The sequence below is a fragment of the Anolis carolinensis genome, chromosome 1, assembly GCF_035594765.1.
Source record: "Anolis carolinensis isolate JA03-04 chromosome 1, rAnoCar3.1.pri, whole genome shotgun sequence".
Lineage (NCBI taxonomy): Eukaryota > Metazoa > Chordata > Lepidosauria > Squamata > Dactyloidae > Anolis > Anolis carolinensis.
The window spans coordinates 2,234,485-2,256,064 of NC_085841.1; the positions used below are offsets into that span (position 1 = coordinate 2,234,485).

Genomic DNA, 21,580 nt, shown 5'->3' on the forward strand with positions numbered 1-21,580 from the left:
CTCATATATTCCTCTATGGGAGGGTAGGGAGGGAGATTGGGAATTCTCTTGTTCTTTCTCTTTGCTTTCCTATCAGAATATGTTCTCACTCTTTCGCTGTACATGTTTAGAAAATTGGAAAAAAATAATAATGTATAAAACAAAACAAAAAAAGAAAAGGAGATGAGCACCAACCCCCAGAGTCAGTCACGACTGGACTTAACATCAGGGGAAAACCTTTACCTTTAACCTTTTAGTTCACCTGTATCCAAAGACCACTGAACCCAGCCAATGATGGTTCTGGACCACACTTGGCACACAGACACAACATATCCTGCTGTGAATACTGACATGTTTTGGGACAATTGCCCTGGGAATCTGGGAGTTGCAGTAGTTCACCTCCATCCAGAGAGCACTGCAGCCAGGCAATGACCCGCCAATGACAGATCTGGACCACACTTGGTACACAGACCCAAAATGGCCAACTTTGAATACTGGTAGGGTTTGGGGAAGATTGATGCACGATTCTGGGAATTGTAGTTCACCCAATCCAAACTGAGAATACTTAACATTCAAAGGCAAATCATGCCTTTTTCAAATAACCCCAGCACTGCCGGCTCCCCAAGCTAGTAATATAATATAACCACACTTTCTATTTCTGGTAACATTCTTCCAACTAATATTACAACTGACATTTGTCCATATTGCTGTCAGTTTGTCTGTTTTAGCTAATTTGCAGGTTTTCATAAGCCATTCTTTTTGCTTTGGAATAAAACATTCCTTCCATCCCAGTATATAGTCAATTCTTACTTTAGTATCTCACAGTGACTATTAGAGATGTGCGCAAAAACATTTCCTTATTTTCCTTTGTGCTATCATTTTGTTTCGACCGTTCATCTACACAAAACACATGTCTACATTTTCGTAGGAAACAAGAAGTAACTACCCATGTTTTCACTCCCATTGATCATCCAATATTCTCAAAATATTAAACTCTAATTTCATTTAATCTTGATTACTTCCAGAATGGAACATATGTTAGTTCAATCTTTCTACAATACACCACATGTTCTGAAATGTCCCAACTTTGAGCCTGCATTTCCAAAATTTGCAAGAATTGCTTTTGTACATGTTAGAATGACACTCTGGTGTCAATTAACACCATTCCCTCCAGGGTGAATTCTATGATATCTACATATAATGTTATTCCTTGAAAAGCTCTGTCCACACTCCATGCCATTTCTACGGTTGCTCCCCAGTGTGAGTCCTTTGATGTGAACGTAGAGTTTGATTCTGACTGAAGCTTATTCCACACTCGAGGCATTTATAGGGTTTCTCCCCAGTGTGAGTCCTTTTATGTGAACTCAGGTTTCCACTCTGAGCAAAACTCTGTCCACACTCCCAGCATGTATAGGGTTTCTCTCCAGTATGAGTCCTTTGATGTAAACGTAGATTTCCACTATTAGTGAAGCTCATTCCACACTCCAGACATTTATAGGGTTTCTCTCCAGTGTGAGTCATTTGATGTCTATGTAGATTTCCACTATCAGTGAAGCTCATTCCACACTCCAGACATTTATAGGGTTTCTCTCCAGTGTGAGTCCTTTGATGTCTACGTAGATTTCCACTATTAGTGAAGCTCATTCCACACTCCAGGCATTTATAAGGTTTCTCCCCAGTGTGAGTTCTTTGATGTAAATGTAAGTGTCCCTTCTGAGTAAAGCTCTGTCCACACTCCAGGCAGTTATAGGGTTTCTCCCCAGTGTGAGTCCTTTGATGTGCCTTCAGCTTTCCGTGCTGACTAAAGCTCTTTCCACATTCGATACATTTATATGCTTTCTCCTCCATGTCAAAAGCGTTATGTACATTTAATTCCAATTTGGACACCTGATTCTTGTTTTTCCCTGTCCGATTACTCACAGCAGTGGGTTCAAATTGCAGCAAAGTAGTTTCCATCTGAACATTAAGAAGAACTTCCTGATTGTAAGAGCTGTTCAGCGGTGGAACACTCTGCCTCAAAATGTAGTGGATGCTCCTTTGGAATCTTTTAAACAGAGGCTAGATGTTTATCTGTCAGGGGTACTTTGTGCTTTTCCTGCACGGCAGAGGCCTGGATTAGGTGCCTCAAGCAGTCTCTTCTGACTCTATGGTTATACTCTATAATCCAAAGTGAATGAAGGAATTCCTTTTTCCTAGAGGACTGGTTTCCTTACTGCACTTTGGTTTCCAAATGCCTTAATATCTACTAGAAGCTGGTTCGTTTCCCATCACGGCAGGGGTGGCTCCAGAGAACTCACGTCCTGGTCAAGAAAGAAGAAGCAAAAGGTTAGACATGAAGCCGCATACCTCTGGCTCAAGGCAAACAAAGCAAGAAAGGAAAGAAGAAAGGAAAGATGGAACGGAGGAAACACAGAAGGACAGGATAAGAGAAGGAAGGAATCATGGAAGGAAGGAACTGAACCTTTTCCCCATATTGGAGGGCCTCACCAATCTCATTGGGTCAGACCCAAATGTGGTTAAAGGAACAGAAGGCAGGCAGGCAGAACTCCTTCCAACATTCAAGAGTGTCATATATTCTGGATCATACCAGAATTATGCTAAATGCTCAAAGGAACAAGGATTTTGTTATTGATTATGCCATTACCTCTCATGTCACAGGGACTCCCAACTCTGCTTCCTCAGCATCTCAAAGGGTCATTCCTGCCACATTTCCCAAATGAATCTTCCAAACTAACAAGGACCTGCATTCCCAATTGGCTAATTCAAAGCCACGCTGAGATTTGTTGGAATTATGACAAAATGAGTCTATGCTGAACTACGTTCCATTCAGGCCATTCGTTCCCTCGATACAGCCCATAATGAGATGCAAAGACAGGCACAGCTCCAGCCACAAAGCCTCCTTCCTGCCAACTCCTTTCACCTTTGCCCACTTCCCTCTTTTCTTCTTTTTCCTCCATCAAGGGGAAGATTTTCAGCAACAGAAGAAGAACTAGCTAGACTCAAGGAAATTCTAAGAAAACTGGAGGCCACAGAGTGAAACAGTCTCCCCTGGATGCTTTTTGGAAGAAGCCTTCAAAGGGTCTCCAGATGGCCTAAAATGTTATCCCTTGATTCTGTAAGGCTGAAAACAAAAATGACTGGGAGAAGAACTGGCTTCAGAGGGAACTTCCAAAAGAAATGGCCTGGTATTCTATCTCCCCAAACTCTGGCACCCTCAAATGGTTAAGGCAGATATAGAAGGAAGGTTTCTAATGGTAACGATAGAGCTACAAGCAAATACCCTATACATTCAAGTATAAGCCAGCTTTTTCAGCATGTTTTTAATGCTGAAACAGCCCCTCTTGGCTTATACTCCGGTGAAGGAGGGAGGCGGGTGTTGCTGAGGGGCAGCCGTCACCGTTTGCAGTCCTTGTGACTGAATGAAAGCGGGTGCCTCCCTGAGGGAGGGCGAAGAGGTCCCCATGCTTCACCACTGGTGGATGTGCTAAGGGAAAAGTGCCCGACTCCCCCTCCGCCCCAGCCTCCCCCTTGCCGTCCGGCCACTCACCTGAGGCAGGAGAAGGAGGCGCTGTTGAGCCTGATGAAGAGGAGGAGCCAGGCACTTCTCCCTTGGCGCATCCGCCAGTAATCACCTGCACCTTGAATTGGGCCTGGAAACTTGTTGGAAGCCAGTGAAGCTATTTTCATAGGGGCATGGTATGGTCCCTCTAATCAGCACCAGTTAGTTCTAAAAAATATTTTTGGAAATTTGGAAAGAATAAAACTGAGGCCAGGGATTATTATCCCCTTTAACGACAGTAATAACGTTAGGCAATTCTGCACTAAATGTTTAAAAAGAATTAAGAGGGAAGAGGGCTGGGCTGTGGCGCAGGCTTGTTGGCAGCCAGCTGCATTAAATCACTCTGACTAAAAGGTCATGAGTTTGAGGCCAGCCCGTGTCGGGGTGAGCACCCAACAATTAAAATAAAAAATAGCCCCTACTAAGCAACCCGCTGAGCCACTGGGGGAAACTTTTATAGTTACCTAAATAAATAAGAAGAAGAGAGGAGGAAGGAAGGGAAGGAAGAATAGAGGGAGGTGAGGGAGGGGGGAAGGAAGGAAGGGAGAAAGGGAAGGAAGAAGGCAGGAAGGAAGGGAGAGAAGAAAGGAAGGAAGGGAAGGCTCGGGAATGGGAAAATATAGATATTGGCACCTATATATTGTATGTACATAATAATAATAATGATAATAATACCCCCCCCCCCCCGTAGGTGCCACCTTGTCGTGGGGGGGGCGGGGGGGGCTTAACTGCTCCAATGATGATGAGAGCTGTGCTGGCGGTAGTGTAACTACCAAGCCAGAGAGGTCCAACCAAGCCAGAGAGGTCTCAGCTGAGGAGTGGAACTAAGAGCACCTAACCCATTAACATTATGGAGAATCAAACCAAAACAAAGTCTATACTGGCTCGGTCATCGCCCAGGATAAAAAGGACCGCGGTGGATGCTGCTGATTCTGGACATCCATCAACAAGTGGGCTATGGAATCATCAAAACCCAAATGAACAGTCACAGAAGCGGCAGAAATATACAATGCCAGAAAACCGCACAGTTATGAAATGCTATTACAAATCTGAACCTTAAAAGAGTGGCTACCAAAAAAGGATGCAAGAAACAAGAGTACCCGGACTCACAGACAACAGAACCCCGACTGGCTGACCAACAAAGATTCATAATCAGAAACAAAGTGTTCAGTGACGTTGAACTCAAAGAAATCCAGAAAATCTGTAAAGCAAATTACCATCACACCACAGCACAGACAGCAGCAGAGACTCCAGCAACACTTGGAATGGTGGAACAGATTGAACCAAGAAGAAAGTGTGGAGCTTTTGCAAGAATTTGAAGAACCAGCACTTGAAACACCTGTTGAACCACCAGGAACCTTGACAGCAAGACAACAAGAGCTCAGGGATAAGATCATGGCTCATGCTGCAGCAAATGCAGTAACAAAACAGCTCCCAACTCTAAAAACAATGCTAAAGAGACACCTGTCATGAAAGATGTGAATACAGTACTTTCCACTATCTAAATAACATCAATTGAACAAACAAACCAGTATGCCTACAGTACAGCAGTGATAGTAACAGAAGAGCTTGGGCTCCTACAACCAAGGCAGCCCCAAAGAAAATCGACATGGAAAAACGGCCCAACAATTCAATGAGATGTTTCAGAAAGGAAGTATCAGTGAATGGCTAACAACTGGAAGAACATACCTGATACAAAAGGATCCAGCAAAAGGAGCAGCACCAGGAAACTACAGGCAAATAATGTGTCTGCCCACTATGTTTAAACTACTGACTGGCATCATAGCTGACAAAATTCAAGACTATCTTGAAGAAAAAAACCTCTTGCCAGATGAACAGAAAGGCAACAAACGGAAAAGCAGGGGCACAAAAGACCAGTTATTAATTGACAAAATGATTCTGGAGAACTGTAAAAGCCAAAAAGCTAATCTTCACATGACGTGGATTGACTACAAAAAGACCTTTGACTCACTCCCACACAGCTGGATCATCAAGTGCCTGGACGCCATCGTGATTAGTAAAAACGTTGGCACCTTTATTGAAAAAATGATGGAGCACTGGAAAACTGAACTGTTTGTTGGAAATGAAAGCTATGGACTTGTCAACATCAGAAGAGGAATTTTCCAGGGAGACTCATTGTCCCCTTTGCTTTTCAATATTACCATGATCCCTCTGTCAACAATCTTACAAAAAACAAATCTTGGCTATCAAACATCTAAGAAATCTCACAACATTTCGCATTTAATGTACATGAATGACCTGAAGCTGTATGGGAAAACGGAAACTGAAATCCAGTCTCTGACTAACACCGTCCGAATTTTTAGCACTGATATCAGCATGGAGTTTGGTTTGGACAAATGTTCGACAGTGTCAAGACCCTGGCTGCAGAGCACCAATAACCATACACAGAGGCCAGAATCTATCTAATATCTTTATTGAAGGAATATATAAAGTTAATAAAAACAAGTGTAGAAAATAGTCCAGAATTAGACCTTTCAGGAAAGGTCAGTATTAGTCCAAAAAAGCAATGTCCAATAAGAAATATTAAGGTCCAAAGTTGTAATCCAATAACCGAAACACTCACTTTGCCAAGCAAAGTGAGGGGAGATGACAAGGTCCTTTAGTCCATGAAACTTGAGCGAGGCTAGGAAATAACTTGATACTTGAAACAAGGCTAGAACGTGGAACAAGGTAACTAAGAACAAGAACAAGGTCCGTGGAATAACTTGATAAATCTGTGGAACAAGGCAAGGATTGATCCTGGGAAACAAGGCAAAGTCCGTAGATAAACAAAGGCTGGGAAGCAAGGCGAAGGCTGGATAGCTAGGCAAGGCTTGAGCAGGAGCGAGGCTTGAATCGGAGCGCGCTGTCCAGACACCACTCGCTCCGTAGGCTGACGAATTGACTCCGCGAAGTTACTACGCGGGTAAAACACCTAAATAGAGTCTAACTTTCCCGCCGAAGCAGTTCTCTGGGAATCAGAACCGAAAGCTAAACTCTGAGACCAGATGTGAGACTCCCCAAAGATTCTCACGAGAAGCAGTCTTAATTGGCCACATTCTTAGCTGCAATCCTCGCACTCCTGCGCGAAGCTGATTCCAAACTTCTCTGTTGTTTACAAAACTCCCGGCGCAAGAACACGGGAGAAGTAGGCTCTGGGCTTGTTTGACATACTTCTGGGAGACAACTTTCTTGCAGGTGCAAGGTTCCCAGATCTGCCTGGGAAAGATCTGGCTGAGAAGAATCCAGTTCAGACTGGGAAGGTAAAAAACCCAAGTTTTCATCTTCATCAGGAATTACAATGTCCTGAGCAGGACTACAAGGCCCATGGGTCATCACACTATCCCCCTCCTCAAGGCCCCTCCCAAACTGGGGCCCTCTCCCCGAGGCGCGAGGTCGCGGTTTGGTGGGATAGGTCTGATGAAAGCGACGGGTTAGATCAGGAGCATGGACTGTGGAGGCGTCTTCCCAAGAGCGTTCCTCAGGGCCAAAACCCACCCAGTCAATGAGATATTGTAGGCGGCGGCGGTGAAAGCGAGAATCCAAAATGTCCTCAACCTCGAACTCCTCCTCCCCATTCATCAAAACAGGAGGGGGGGCTGGTTGGTCTGTATCAGGTCGCACTCCATCCGCCGGAAGGAGCAGGGAACGGTGAAACACTGGGTGAATGCGCATTGAACGCGGAAGTTGGAGTTTGAAAGTCACGGGGTTTAATTGCGCCACCACTGGATAGGGGCCAATGAAACGGGCATCTAACTTCCGGCAAGGGCGGTGGGAGGGCAGGAAGCGAGTGGACAGAAAAACCCGATCTCCTACCTTGATTTCGGGGCCCGGCTGGCGATGTTTGTCAGCGTGGCGTTTATAGTCCTCCTTGGCTTGGTCCAGTTGCTGGAGCAAAAGTTGTTGCACCGCTGTGAGTTCCTGCAGCCAATCCTCTGCTGCGGGAACTTCTGAAGTTTCAATGACAGGGGGGAAGAAACGTGGATGGAAGCCGTAGTTTGCAAAGAACGGCGTTTCTTTTGTAGAAGCTTGAACTCCATTGTTGTAGGCAAACTCAGACAGTGGTAACAGAGAAGCCCAATTGTCCTGTTGGTAGTTTACATAACAGCGAAGATACTGCTCCAAAGTGGCATTGGTGCGCTCCGTTTGCCCATCTGTTTGGGGATGATGAGCTGAAGATAAGCGAGAGTCTATGCCCAATAGTTTTTGTAGTGCCTTCCAAAAACGAGAGGTGAATTGAGATCCACGGTCTGTGACTAAACTCTTGGGCAATCCATGTAGTCTGAAAACATGTTGAAGAAATAGATCCGCAGTTTCTTTGGCCGTGGGGAGGCCTTCACAGGGAATGAAATGGGCTAACTTGGTGAAAAGGTCCACCACCACCAAGATCGTGGTGAATCCACAGGAAGGTGGTAGGTCAGTGATGAAATCCGCGGAAATTATTTCCCATGGGCGAGATGGGGTAGGAAGGGGGTGTAAAAGCCCTGAGGGCTTCTCCCTTCGTATCTTGGAGCGCTGGCATACTGGGCAGGTGTTGACATATTTTTCCACATCCTTGCGGATCTTGGGCCACCAAAAATCCCTTAGGATCAAATGCATAGTTTTAAATAGTCCGAAGTGTCCTGCTGGTTTGCAGTCATGACACAGACGAAGCGCTTTCTCCCTGCCCGGTCCGGGTGGGATATAAACATGATTTCTATAGCAGAGCAGCCCATCTTTAAGCGAAAAGGGAAAGTGCAGACCTTGGCGAAGTTGGTCCTGCGCCCAGGCATCTGCTTGCTGACTAGCCCTGATTTCTTGAGCACAGATGAGTCCTGGAGTAGGGGAAGTTGAACCAATGGGAATGGATTTGGTGTTCCCCACCGTGAGCGTGGCAAAGTTCTCGGGTTGTAGCAGTTGGGATTCAAAGGTCTCCTTGCGTCCTGCAGCGTATTCCGGTTTACGTGACAGGGCGTCTGCTTGCTTGGTTTGGGCTGGGGTCACATAATGGATCTGGAAGTTGAAACGTTCAAAGAATAAAGCCCAACGTTGCTGCCTCTGATTTAGTTTGCGGGCAGTTCTTAGATGTTCTAGATTACGATGATCTGTGTGGACTTCAATGGGAAATTTGGCCCCTTCTAGCCAATGTCTCCAAGTTTCAAAGGCTGCCTTTATGGCCAGTAGTTCTTTTTCCCAAATGGTGTAATTCCTCTCTGGTGTGGTTAGTTGACGAGAATAAAAGGCACAGGGATGGAGGTGATCTCCCACCGGTTGTAAGAGTACAGCCCCAATTGCCACATCAGAGGCGTCCGCTTGCACCACAAAAGGGGTTCCAGGATTTGGGTGCTGTAGAATTGGCTGGGAGGTGAATAGTTTCTTTAGTTGCTGGAACCCTTTCTCTGCTTGATCAGTCCAGCGGAAAGGCTGCTTTCCACGGATGCAGCTAGTGATGGGGTCGGACCAGCGGGCAAAATCTGGAATGAACTTGCGGTAATAGTTCGCGAACCCCAAGAAACGCTGCACCTCTTTCTTGTTAGTTGGCGCCCGCCATTCCAATACTGCTGAAACCTTGGCTGGATCCATGGAAAGCCCTAGAGGCGAGATGCGGTAACCAAGGAAATCTACCTCTTGTAGATCAAAGGCGCATTTTTCCAGCTTGGCATAAAGTCCATGATCCCGCAATCGTTGTAACACCATTTTGACGTGGTTCTCATGTTCTGATTGTGATCTAGAAAACACCAAAAAATCGTCCAGGTAGATTATCAAGAACCTGTCTAGATAGTCCTGAAAAATGTCATTGACAAAATGCTGGAACGTTGCGGGGGCTCCGCATAAACCGAAATTCATAACTCGGGACTCGAATAATCCGAATTTGGTCTGGAAGGCGGTCTTCCACTCGTCCCCTTCCCTGATGCGAACTAAGTTGTAAGCCCCCCGAAGATCCAGCTTGGTGTAAACCTTGGCTCCTCGAAGCCGATCCAGTAGATCCGAGATTAAGGGCAGGGGATAGCTGTTCCGCTTGGTGATATTGTTCAATGCTCTGTAGTCCACCACCAAGCGTAGTTCCCCTGACTTCTTCTTCACAAACATCACTGGGGAGGCGGCTGGGGATTGAGAGGGTCTGATGAATCCCTTGCGAAGGTTTGTCTCTAAGAATTCCCTGAGAGCTTCTTGCTCTGGTTCAGTCAGGGAGTAGAGATGCCCTCGCGGGATCGGGGCCCCCTCCACCAAGTCAATGGCACAGTCATAAGGTCTATGTGGGGGTAATTTTTCGGCTTCTTTCTCATTGAATACATCCCAATACTCGGAGTACTTCTTTGGCAAGGTGATGATGGGCTCGGTGTCTGTGGCGTGGCATACCTTGGCTACGAGGCAATGGTTTTGGCAGTACGGTGAAGCAAACTGCAGTTCTCTGTTGGACCAGGAGATGTTAGGGTCGTGGAGAGTCAGCCATGGAATTCCCAAAATCACAGGGAAATGGGGGACCTCGGTAACAAAGAAGGAAATCTCTTCCATATGTTCCCTTATCCACATCCTGGTGGGTTCCGACCACTGACTTACGGGGCCCGTCTTGAGGGGGCGGCCGTCTATGGCTTGCACCACACGGGCATTCTTGAAATCATGATATTGTAATCCCAGAGAGTCGGCATACTCTCTATCGATGAAATTGTTGGTAGCTCCAGAGTCTATCATGGCGTGGATCATGACGGGTCCCCTTTTTGCTGACCATAATGTGACCACGAGAAGGAACAGGACCCCGGTTGGCGGCTCTTGGATGGATTTTTTGACCGGGTTGGCGAGCCTCTCTACACCCGGTCGTTGGCTTCCCCCGCCGGCTGTGTGCCAGTCGGCTCAGACGCCTTCGTCTCCGTGGAGGACGCCGCCGCAAGACGGGCGGCAGGCTTCCCTTTGGCTGGGCACTCTCTGGCGAAGTGGCCCCCGTTCCCGCAGTACCAGCAGAGGTTTAAGCGTTGACGACGGGCCTTCTCGGCGGCATCTAGTCTGGGACGCACATTGCCCAACTGCATCGGCACCTCCTCGCCTCCTCTGGGGTATGGGGTTGGCGGTGGGGGTCTCCAGACCGGACGTGGCTGAACGCTGGCGGGAGCGGGGGGTTTTGCCCCGGCTCTACCGCCCTGGCCTCGAACCCACTGTTTCCTGTTGGCAATCATGACTTCAGCCCGTAAACATTGATCAATGAGTGCCTCGAGGGTCTGGGGAGGATCCACCTTGGAGATTTCTTCCAGCATTTCAATGTTGAGACCCTCCCGGAATTGTCCCCTGAGGGCTACATCGTTCCAGCCGGTGTTGTGGGCCAGCACTCGGAACTCGGCTATATACTGAGACATAGGTCTGTCTCCTTGGAAAAGGCGACGGAGTTTGTGACCGGCTGCCTCCAAATTGTCCTCGATTCCCCAAGTCTCCTTGAGGTGGTCCAAGAAGCGTTGCGCTGATCTTAGGTGTGGAGAGGCTTGGTCGTACAGTGCCGTCGCCCAGCTGGCCGCTGGCCCGTCTAGAAGACTGTAAACCCATGCCACTTTGATGTCTTCTTGGGGAAACTCGGCAGCACGGGCCTCTAGATAAGCTTGACATTGGCGACGGAAGACATGAACCTTAGAAGCTTCTCCAGTAAACTTGGTTGGCAACGCCATGGCCGGAAGACGAATTCCGCGTTCCTTCAAACCCCTTATTTCTCCATCCTGTGCATTGAGCTTATCACGGATTCGGTCCACCTCATCCTTGTCGATGGTGTAGGTAATCGGCTGGCCGCTCGGCCCAGGTACGACTCCGGTAGACATTCTGGCCGAGGTTAATTGGTGCTTAGGGTGGCGGAGTCAAACTGTCAAGACCCTGGCTGCAGAGCACCAATAACCATACACAGAGGCCAGAATCTATCTAATATCTTTATTGAAGGAATATATAAAGTTAATAAAAACAAGTGTAGAAAATAGTCCAGAATTAGACCTTTCAGGAAAGGTCAGTATTAGTCCAAAAAAGCAATGTCCAATAAGAAATATTAAGGTCCAAAGTTGTAATCCAATAACCGAAACACTCACTTTGCCAAGCAAAGTGAGGGGAGATGACAAGGTCCTTTAGTCCATGAAACTTGAGCGAGGCTAGGAAATAACTTGATACTTGAAACAAGGCTAGAACGTGGAACAAGGTAACTAAGAACAAGAACAAGGTCCGTGGAATAACTTGATAAATCCGTGGAACAAGGCAAGGATTGATCCTGGGAAACAAGGCAAAGTCCGTAGATAAACAAAGGCTGGGAAGCAAGGCGAAGGCTGGATAGCTAGGCAAGGCTTGAGCAGGAGCGAGGCTTGAATCGGAGCGCGCTGTCCAGACACCACTCGCTCCGTAGGCTGACGAATTGACTCCGCGAAGTTACTACGCGGGTAAAACACCTAAATAGAGTCTAACTTTCCCGCCGAAGCAGTTCTCTGGGAATCAGAACCGAAAGCTAAACTCTGAGACCAGATGTGAGACTCCCCAAAGATTCTCACGAGAAGCAGTCTTAATTGGCCACATTCTTAGCTGCAATCCTCGCACTCCTGCGCGAAGCTGATTCCAAACTTCTCTGTTGTTTACAAAACTCCCGGCGCAAGAACACGGGAGAAGTAGGCTCTGGGCTTGTTTGACATACTTCTGGGAGACAACTTTCTTGCAGGTGCAAGGTTCCCAGATCTGCCTGGGAAAGATCTGGCTGAGAAGAATCCAGTTCAGACTGGGAAGGTAAAAAACCCAAGTTTTCATCTTCATCAGGAATTACAATGTCCTGAGCAGGACTACAAGGCCCATGGGTCATCACAGACAGTGGCATTGAAGAAGGGAAAAATCATTGAAAGTGAGGGCATAAATATGCCTAATGTCCAAACAATAAAGTGTTACCCGCCAGAGGCCTATAAATATATGGGCATACTACAGCTGGACAACATCAAGCATGAACATGTGAAAACTGTGGTCAGCAAAGAATACACACAAAGGGTCAGAAAAATTCTCAAAAGCAAGCTCAATGGAGGCAACACCATCAAGGCCATAAACACCTGGGCCATACCTGTCATAAGATATACTGATGGCATTATAAACTGGACACAGGTGGAACTGGACAATTTGGACAGAAAAACAAGAAAACTCATGACCATCCATCATTCACTGCACCCTTGCAGTGATGTTGACCGGCTATATCTGCCTAGAAGATCGGGTGGCAGAGGACTCTTACAAGTAAAGCAAGCAGTCAAAGAAGAAGAACATGCCCTGCCAGAATATGTAAAGCAAAGTGAAGACCCTGCTTTGATTGAAGTCAAAAATCAGAAACTCCTCAAAGCACAGCAGACAAAAAACCAGTATAAGAAAACCACACTACAAACTAGAGCTGACAGCTGGCACAACAAAACATTTCATGGAAAGTTCCTTGACAAAATTGAAGGAAAAGCTGATAAGGAGAAGATCTGGCTATGGCTCACAAATGGGACACTGAAGAAGGAGACAGAAGGCCTGATCCTTGCAGCCCAGGCACAAGCCATCAGAACAAATGCAATTAAGGCCAAGATCGAAAAATCAGCTGATGACCCAAAATGCAGACTGTGCAAGGAAACCGACTAAACCATTTATCATATCCTCAGCTGCTGTAAGAAAATCGCACAGACAGACTACAAACAGAGGCACAACTATGTGGGCCAAATGATTCATTGGAACTTATGCCTCAAGTACCACCTCCCTGCAGTAAAGAACTGGTGGGATCACAAACCTGCAAAAGTATTGGAAAATGAGCACGCAAAGATACTGTGGGACTTCCGAATCCAGACTGACAAAGTTCTGGAACACAACACACCAAACATCACAGTTATGGAAAAGAAAAAGGTTTGGATCATTGATGTTGCCATCCCAGGTGACAGTTGCATTGATGAAAAACAACAGGAAAAACTCAGCCACTATCAGGACCTCAAGATTGAACTTCAGACTCTGGCAGAAACCAGTTCAGGTGGTCCCAGTGTTGATTGGCACATTGGGTACCATGCCAAAAGATCTCAGCTGGCGTTTGGAAACAATAGACATTGACAAAATTACGATCTGCCAACTGCAAAAGGCCACCCTACTAGGATTTGCACGCATCATCCGAAAATACATCACACAGTCCTACACACTTGGGAAGTGTTCGACTTGTGATTTTGTGATACGAAATCCACCATATCTATATTGTTTGCTGTGTCATACAATAAAGTAATGATAGTAATAATAATGACTTTGGTAATACACACTCCTTCACTCCCTTCTCAGCTTCCTTTCTCGAAAAATCCTTTCTTGGGAGGTGTTAGCTGGCCCTGATTATTCCCTTTGTGGAATTCCCAATTTCCCTGCTTTCAGAGTGTTGCTCTTTATTTACTGTCCTGGTTTTAGAGTTTATATTGTTCTGTATTATTATACCATAGTAATTATTTCATATTACAGTAGAATAATAATAATAATAATAACTTTATTTTTATACCCCGCCCCATCTCCCTGAAGGGACTCGGGGCGGCTTACATGGGGCCTTGCCCGATAAAACAATCAAATATCAAAACACAGCAATAAAACAGTTATCCAATAAAAACATCAATTACAGTAAAAACAATCATTAAAATCAACATAAAACATACAATATTAACACTGGAGACTAATTCATAGAACCCAGGCAATTTGCAACATGTGCTGAAATGGGGAAGGTAATTTCACAGTTGAAATGGACAAAGTGCAATATAGCATTGGCAACACCTCGAGAATGGGGCTATTATAAAATGGGCAGATAGATCAGTCCGACACCAAATTAAGTATCAAAGGCCTTTTGAAAGAGCCAGGTTTTTAAGCTCCTACGGAAGGAGAGGAGGGTAGGGGCCTGCCTGATCTCTCTAGGGAGCGAGTTCCAAAGCTGGGGGGCCACGACGGAGAAGGCCCTCTCTCTCGTCCCCACCAATCGCGACTGCGAGGGTGGTGGGAGCGAGAGAAGGGCCTCCCCCAACGAGCGAAGAGAATCTCACTTATCCAACATTCGCTTGTCCAATGTTCTGGATTTTCCAACGCAGTGTGCCTTTTAGGAGACAATGTTTTTGTAGTCAATGTTTTAAATTCATTGTGATATTTTGGTGGTAAATTTGTAAATACAGTAATTACTACATAGCATTACTGCTCATTGAACTACTTTTTCTGTCAAATATGTTGTATAACATGATGTTTTGGTGCTTAATTTATATAATGATTACCTAATTTGATGTTTAATCGGCTTTTCCTGAATTCCTTCTTATTATCCAACATATTCACTTATCCAACGTTCTGGCCGCCTGTTTATGTTGGATAAGTGAGACTCTACTGTATATTTATCATCTTATATTATCTTCTTAGAACTGGATTATATGGCAGTGTGGACTCAAGATAATCCAGTTCAAAACAGATAATATAAGATTATAAATGGGTTATATAATAATAATAACTTTATTTTTATACCCCGCCTCTATCTCCCCAAAGAGGACTCAGGGCGGCTTACATGGGGCCAAGCCCGAATAAAAACAATAGCAATATAAAACACAACAATAGACAAAAAAACATGCACAATTATAAAAATTTAAACATTAGCCAGTAAAAACAAATGACAAGAACTAATAAAAACATGGATTAAAACGGAGAGGTTGTAAAAGTAGACTGGGTAAGGTGCACCATATAAATATTGTAAACACGAGGTGACTGATAAAGTGCTGCAAATTCTTGGAAGTGCAAATTGGGATGGGAATAGACCCTGTGTCTTTATCAAGTTGACATAGGTAAAAAGTGCAAAAGCTGTGTGGAAGGGCCTTGAGTCTTCACTGCCAGATAATCCAGTTCAAATCAGACAATCTGTATTTTCTAGGCAGTGTGGAAGGCTGGTTGAAGAGGCCCTGGGCTGAGTGGGTTGCTAGGAGACCAAGTGGGCGGAGCTTAGCCTTTAACTTGCAGCAGAACAAGTGGGCGGAGCTTAGCCTTCTAACTGGCACCAGACCAAGTGGGCAGAGCTTAGCCTTCTAACTGGCAGCAGTTGGATAAAAACAATTATTCCTCTCCCTCTAATTAGGACTTTATTTTTCTTTTCTTTTTGTTGTGGGAACCTAGGGGCAAGGATGGTGGGTTGTTCGTGGTTCTGGGGTGTTTAGTTTAGTTGTTTACTCCTAGGCCGTGATTCCATTACCCTTTTATATATATAGATAGATTATATTTTTACATTATGTCATTATTATATTATTATTTGATGCCATTATTGTCATATTTTATATTATTATTATAATATTATATCATTAAGTCATTATTATTGTATTATTATTTTATGTTATTCTTATATTATTATTATATGTTGTTATAGTTGTATCATTATTATATTATTATATGTCATTATTATTACATTTTATATCATTGTAGGGAGGACCCAACTTGCCCCACGCCTGTATCCCAGACCACAGGCAAACTACATTTAGGCCTTATCCATAGTACCTACAAAATACAGATTATCTCATTTCAACTGCATTATGTCACAGTCTACACTCAAACTCCTGCCACACAGCTATATACCCAAAATACCAAGGCACATCTCCCAATATCTCCTTTAAACTGGATTATCTACCTTGCCATTCTCAATGACAGGGCCTTGAGTCTACACTGCTATCTAATCCAGTTCAGTATACATTTTATACAACTATCTACAACCAACCTAATATAACATTATAAATTATAATATATAAGAGTTACTGTGGTATAATAATACACAACAATATCATCTCTAAAACCAGGACACTAAATAAATAGCAAGACTCGGAAACCAAACAAATTGGGAATTCCAGAAACAAAACAATCAGGACCAGCTAACACTTCCCAACAAAGGATTCCTCTACACAGAAAACAAACAACCTTTCAACATACAAGACCATTAAATACTAATCAAGGTCGCTAATTCCACCATTCAAACCTCCCACACCGACACTATTAATTGCTATTCAAACTGGCCAACCAAAAATTCCGTAAGATACAAACCGCCCAGCCTTGCAAACCATCAAGGCTATTCAGTACTTTTCAACCACCCCAACCAACATTTCCCCTACATACAAAACCCCCAAACTCTGAAACCACAACACTACTCTATCCCATTCAACCTGGCCTACCAAGAATACCCTATATACAAACCGACCAGCCTTTTCACCTACAAAGCTATTCAGTGCCATTCAATCTAGTCAAACAAGGATTCCCCTACTAAGCAAATAACCAGGCTTCAAAGCGCCTCTTTCATTCACGCTGCTATTCCAACCACTCCACAAAACGGTCTGTGCTAGATGAGGTTACAGTTTGTGAATGACTCCACATGATGGGAGTTGTAATTCACCCTGCATCAAGGCACAGCACTGTGACCCCCACTGACAACGGACCTGGACCACAATTGGCACACAGAACCCTCATGACCAAACAAAAATACTAGAGAGGTTTCTGGGGGAATTCACCTTGATTTATAGCCGTTGTAGGTACTGGGATTTATAGTTCACCCACAATCAGAGAGCACTCTGGACCTCACTTTCAGACTGCAAGGCTATTCACTCCTATTCCACCTGGCCAATAAATAATTCCAATAAGCCACAGCAACGCGTGGCCGAGCAAAGCTAGTAGATTATAAGTCACTATTGTATCCTTTTTGTATTATTTTATTATTATATTTTATGTCATTCTCATATTATTCTTATATGATTAATATGTCACTATTGTTGCATCCTTTTTGTATTATTTTATTACTACAGTAGAGTCTCATTTATCCAACATAAATGGGCCAGCAGAATGTTGGATAAGCGAATATGTTGGATAGTAAGAAGAGATTAAGGAAAAGTCTATTAAACATCAAAGTAGGTTATGATTTTACAAATTAAGCACCAAAACATCATGTTATACAACAAATTTGACAGAAAAAGTAGTTCAATACGCAGTAATGCTATGTAGTAATTACTGTATTTACAAATTTAGCACCAAAATATCATGATATATTGAAAACATTGACTACAAAATTGCGTTGGATAATCCAGAATGTTGGATAAGTGAGACTCTACTGTATATTATTTATATCATTCTATTATTGTGTTGTCGAAGGCTTTCATGGCCGGGATCACAGGGTTGTATGTCTTTCGGGCTGTGTGGCCATGTTCCAGAAGCATTCTCTCCTGACGTTTCGCCCACATCTATGGCAGGCATCCTCAGAGGTTGTGAGGTACCTCACAACCTCTGAGGATGCCTGCCATAGATGTGGGCGAAACGTCAGGAGAGAATGCTTCTGGAACATGGCCACACAGCCCGAAAGACATACAACAACCCATTCTATTATTCTTATATTATTAAGTCACTATTGTTGTATCATTTTATTATAATATTTTATGTCATTCTCATATTATTCTTATAAGATTATTATTATGCACCAACTCTAGATGCTGACGAAGACATCAAGGAAAATTTTTATTGTCAGCTGGACACCATCCTATCGGAGATACCTAAGGAGGACAAAATCATCCTCCTGGGGGACTTTAATGCAAGAGTCGGAAGGGACTCCGACCTGTGGCCAGGGATCATAGGAAAAGACGGGGTCGGAAACAGCAACTTGAATGGCATCTTGCTTCTCACCAAATGTGGAGAGCACAACCTTGTCATCACCAACACGCTCTTCCACCAGAAAAACAAACTCAAGACATCATGGAAGCACCCCCGGTCAAAGCATTGGCACCTCTTGGACTATGTTATTACACGTGCCAGACACCGCCACAATGTGCTTCTCACAAGAGCCATGACAGGTGCTGATGACTGCTGGACGGACCACAGGTTAATCCGATCCACGATGGCTATCAAGATCGTCCCCAAACGCAGACTCCAAGGAAGAAAAACAAGGCGCAAAATGAACACCCAAGCCCTTCAGGAGCCCTCCAAACAAGCCCTTCTCCAAACAACACTCAAGGATCATCTACCCACAGAACACCCTGAAAATATTGAGGAACATTGGAACAAACTGAAAACCTCCATCATCACAACCTGCGAAGAAACCATTGGATACCAAACTAAGAAACATCAAGACTGGTTTGATGATAACGACAAAGAGATCCAACAGCTAATTGATAACAAAAGGAAAGCCTTCCAAACATGGCAGAGAGACACCAACTGTGCTGCCAAGAAAAAGATCTATTCCAGTGCAAAAGCTGAGGTCCAAAGAAGGACCAGAGAACTCAAGAACATCTGGTGGACAAAGAAGGCTGAAGAAATCCAACACCTTGCAGATACCCATGACGCTCAGGGATTTTTCAAAGCCTCAGGAAAATCCTGCAAATCTCTTGGGAAGACAGGCGGACAAATGCCAGCGAGCTGGAAGAAGCAAAGACCACCAGCATTGAAGCGATGCTCCTACGCCATCAACTCCGCTGGACTGAATGCCACGTTGTCCGAATGCCCGATCACCGTCTTCCAAAACAGCCACTCTACTCCGAACTCAAGAATGGGAAACGTAATGTTGGTGGGCAGGAAAAGAGATTTAAAGATGGCTTAAAGCCAACCTTAAAAACTGTGGCCTAGACACTGAGACCTGGGAAGCCCTGGCCCTTGAGTGCTCTAATTGGAGGTCAGCTGTGACCAGCAGTGCTGCGGAGTTCGAAGAGGCACAAATGGAGGGCTTAAAGGAGAAACGTCCCAAGAGGAAGGCGCATCAAGCTAACCCTGACCGAGACCCGCCTCCACCTGGAAACCGATGTCCTCACTGCGGGAGAACATGCACATCAAGAATAGGTCTCTTCAGCCACCTAAGAACCCACCCCCAAGACACCAGAGATGGAAGACAATCGTCCTCGAACTACGGGGGATCTCCTAAGTAAGTATGAGTCACTATTGTTGTATCCTTTTTGTATTATTTTATTATTTATTTATTTATTTATTTATTTACAGCATTTATATTTATTATATTATGTCATTCTCATATTATTCTATTACTATTACTATTATTATTATTATTATTATTATTATTACAGTAGAGTCTCACTTATCCAAGATAAATGGGCCGGCAGAATATTGGATAAGCTAAAATGTTGGATAATAAGGGGGGATTAAGAAAAAAAGCCTATAAAACATAAAATTATATTATGATTTTACAAATTGAGCATCAATACACAGTAATGTTATGTAGTAATTACTGTATTTACGAATTTAGCACCAAAACATTGCAACATTTACTACGAAAACATTGACTACTAAAGGAGGCCCTGGAGAGGCCCTGCTCTTGGTCCTACCTGACTCGCAGGCGCGGCTGGTGGGAACGAGGGACAGGGCCTTCTCGGTGGTGGCTCCCCGACTGTGTAACGCTCTCCCTAGAGATATCCGACAGGCTCCAACCCTTTTGGGTTTCAGAAGGGCCATAAAAACATGGTTGTGTGCCCAAACAACAAAGTCGACATGGCTTGATTTAAGGATGAAGCATGAGGTTCTTGGACAAATGGAATTAATTATATATATGTTTTTAAGGTTTTTATAATGTATTTTAACAATGTTATTAATGGATCGATATGTATTGTTTTGCTTTTATGATTGTATTCTTTGGGCATTAAATATTGCCAATTTCTGTAAGCCACCCTGAGTCCCCTCGGGTGAAAAGGGCGGGAGATAAATGTTGTAAATAAATAAATAAAAATAAATAAGTAAAGGCAGACTCCCTTTTGATAATTCAGAACAGTGGATAAGTGAAGCTTGGATAAGTGAGACTACTGTATTATCTGCTGTTATTGTTGTACCATTATATTATTATTATTATTATTCATTATTATTATACTTTTATATTATATTATAATGTCATATATCTATATTGAATGTCCCTGTTGGGTGCATGGGTGGGTGGGTGGCACCATGGGCAAAGGCAAGAGGCCACTATAACCAGAAATGTTATCTGATAATCTTCTATATATATAAAAGAGTGATGGCATCACGGCGACCCACAAAACAACAAAACTTCAGGCCCCCCAACCTCGAAATTTGACGACACAGCCCATCATCCACGCCTCTAGGTTGATACAACAAAAAGAAAAGAAAAATAAAGTCCTAATTAGAGAGAGAGGAATAATTGCTTTAATACAATTGCTGCCAGTTAGAAGGCTAAGCTCCTCCAACTTGGTCTCCTAGCAACCCAATAAAAAATAATAAAAACACTAAAAAATTAATACAATAAAATACTATAATAACAGAAAATAACTAAAAATAATACAAGAAAATAATAAAATATAATAAATAAAAATATAACTTACAATAAAATTAATAAAAAATGCAAATAAAGTCAAATAAAAATTACACAACAATTTTTAACCAATACCACCACCACTTTGCCACAGCAACGCGTGGCCGGGCACAGCTAGTATAAACTATAAGACAGTATTTGAAAATTGACTATTCTAGGTTTTCCATACCTTCATAAACCACCACCTGAGGAAGACTACACAATCAAAACCAGTCGTGGATGGTGACAAACCTTGGATTTGTTTAAAACATTGGATCAAAAAAGGATTTACTAACTTGGACTTATAGGTTTGGATTTACAATTAGTGATTTACACAGTCCTCCATGTGGAACATGAATTCTGGTTGTCATTGGATCCACAAACCCTTAATATAAGAGTTCTGCTTTCTATGAATGTATGCGTGTTGGTAACACATTGATTATATTTTGGTTTAGACGTGTATTTTGAAGCATTTAATATATTTTGAACCGCTATAATCCCTGTCTGTACATTGAATGTTCTACGACTATAGCATATATAGGAAATACTGTCTTATAGATTATATCAGCGGTCCCAAAACTAAGGCCGGGAGCCACATGCAAAGCCATTTATCTGGCCCCACCCCCTTCCTCGCCCGGTGCGTGCCTTCCAGAGTTTTTGTTTATAATAGTATTTGAATTATTATTTAATTAAAAATTAATTATCAAGGGGGGTGCTTTGCTAGTGCTTTTGGTGCAAAAAGGCAGAAGGGGGCTGGACTAAATGGTGCAAGGGGTCTCTTCCAATCTTCTTTA

The 21,580-nt window shown here is 43.7% G+C and overlaps 1 long non-coding RNA gene across 1 annotated transcript in view; it reads right to left on the reverse strand.

Moving 5' to 3' along the window:
- Window positions 1-967: 967 nt before the first annotated feature.
- Window positions 968-21,580, reverse strand: part of LOC100555632 (zinc finger protein 239) — a 28,683-nt gene continuing 8,070 nt past the window's right edge. The window contains exon 3 of the long non-coding RNA XR_010002282.1: window positions 968-2,279. This is a non-coding gene — a long non-coding RNA (zinc finger protein 239). The remainder of the gene's footprint in view (window positions 2,280-21,580) is intronic.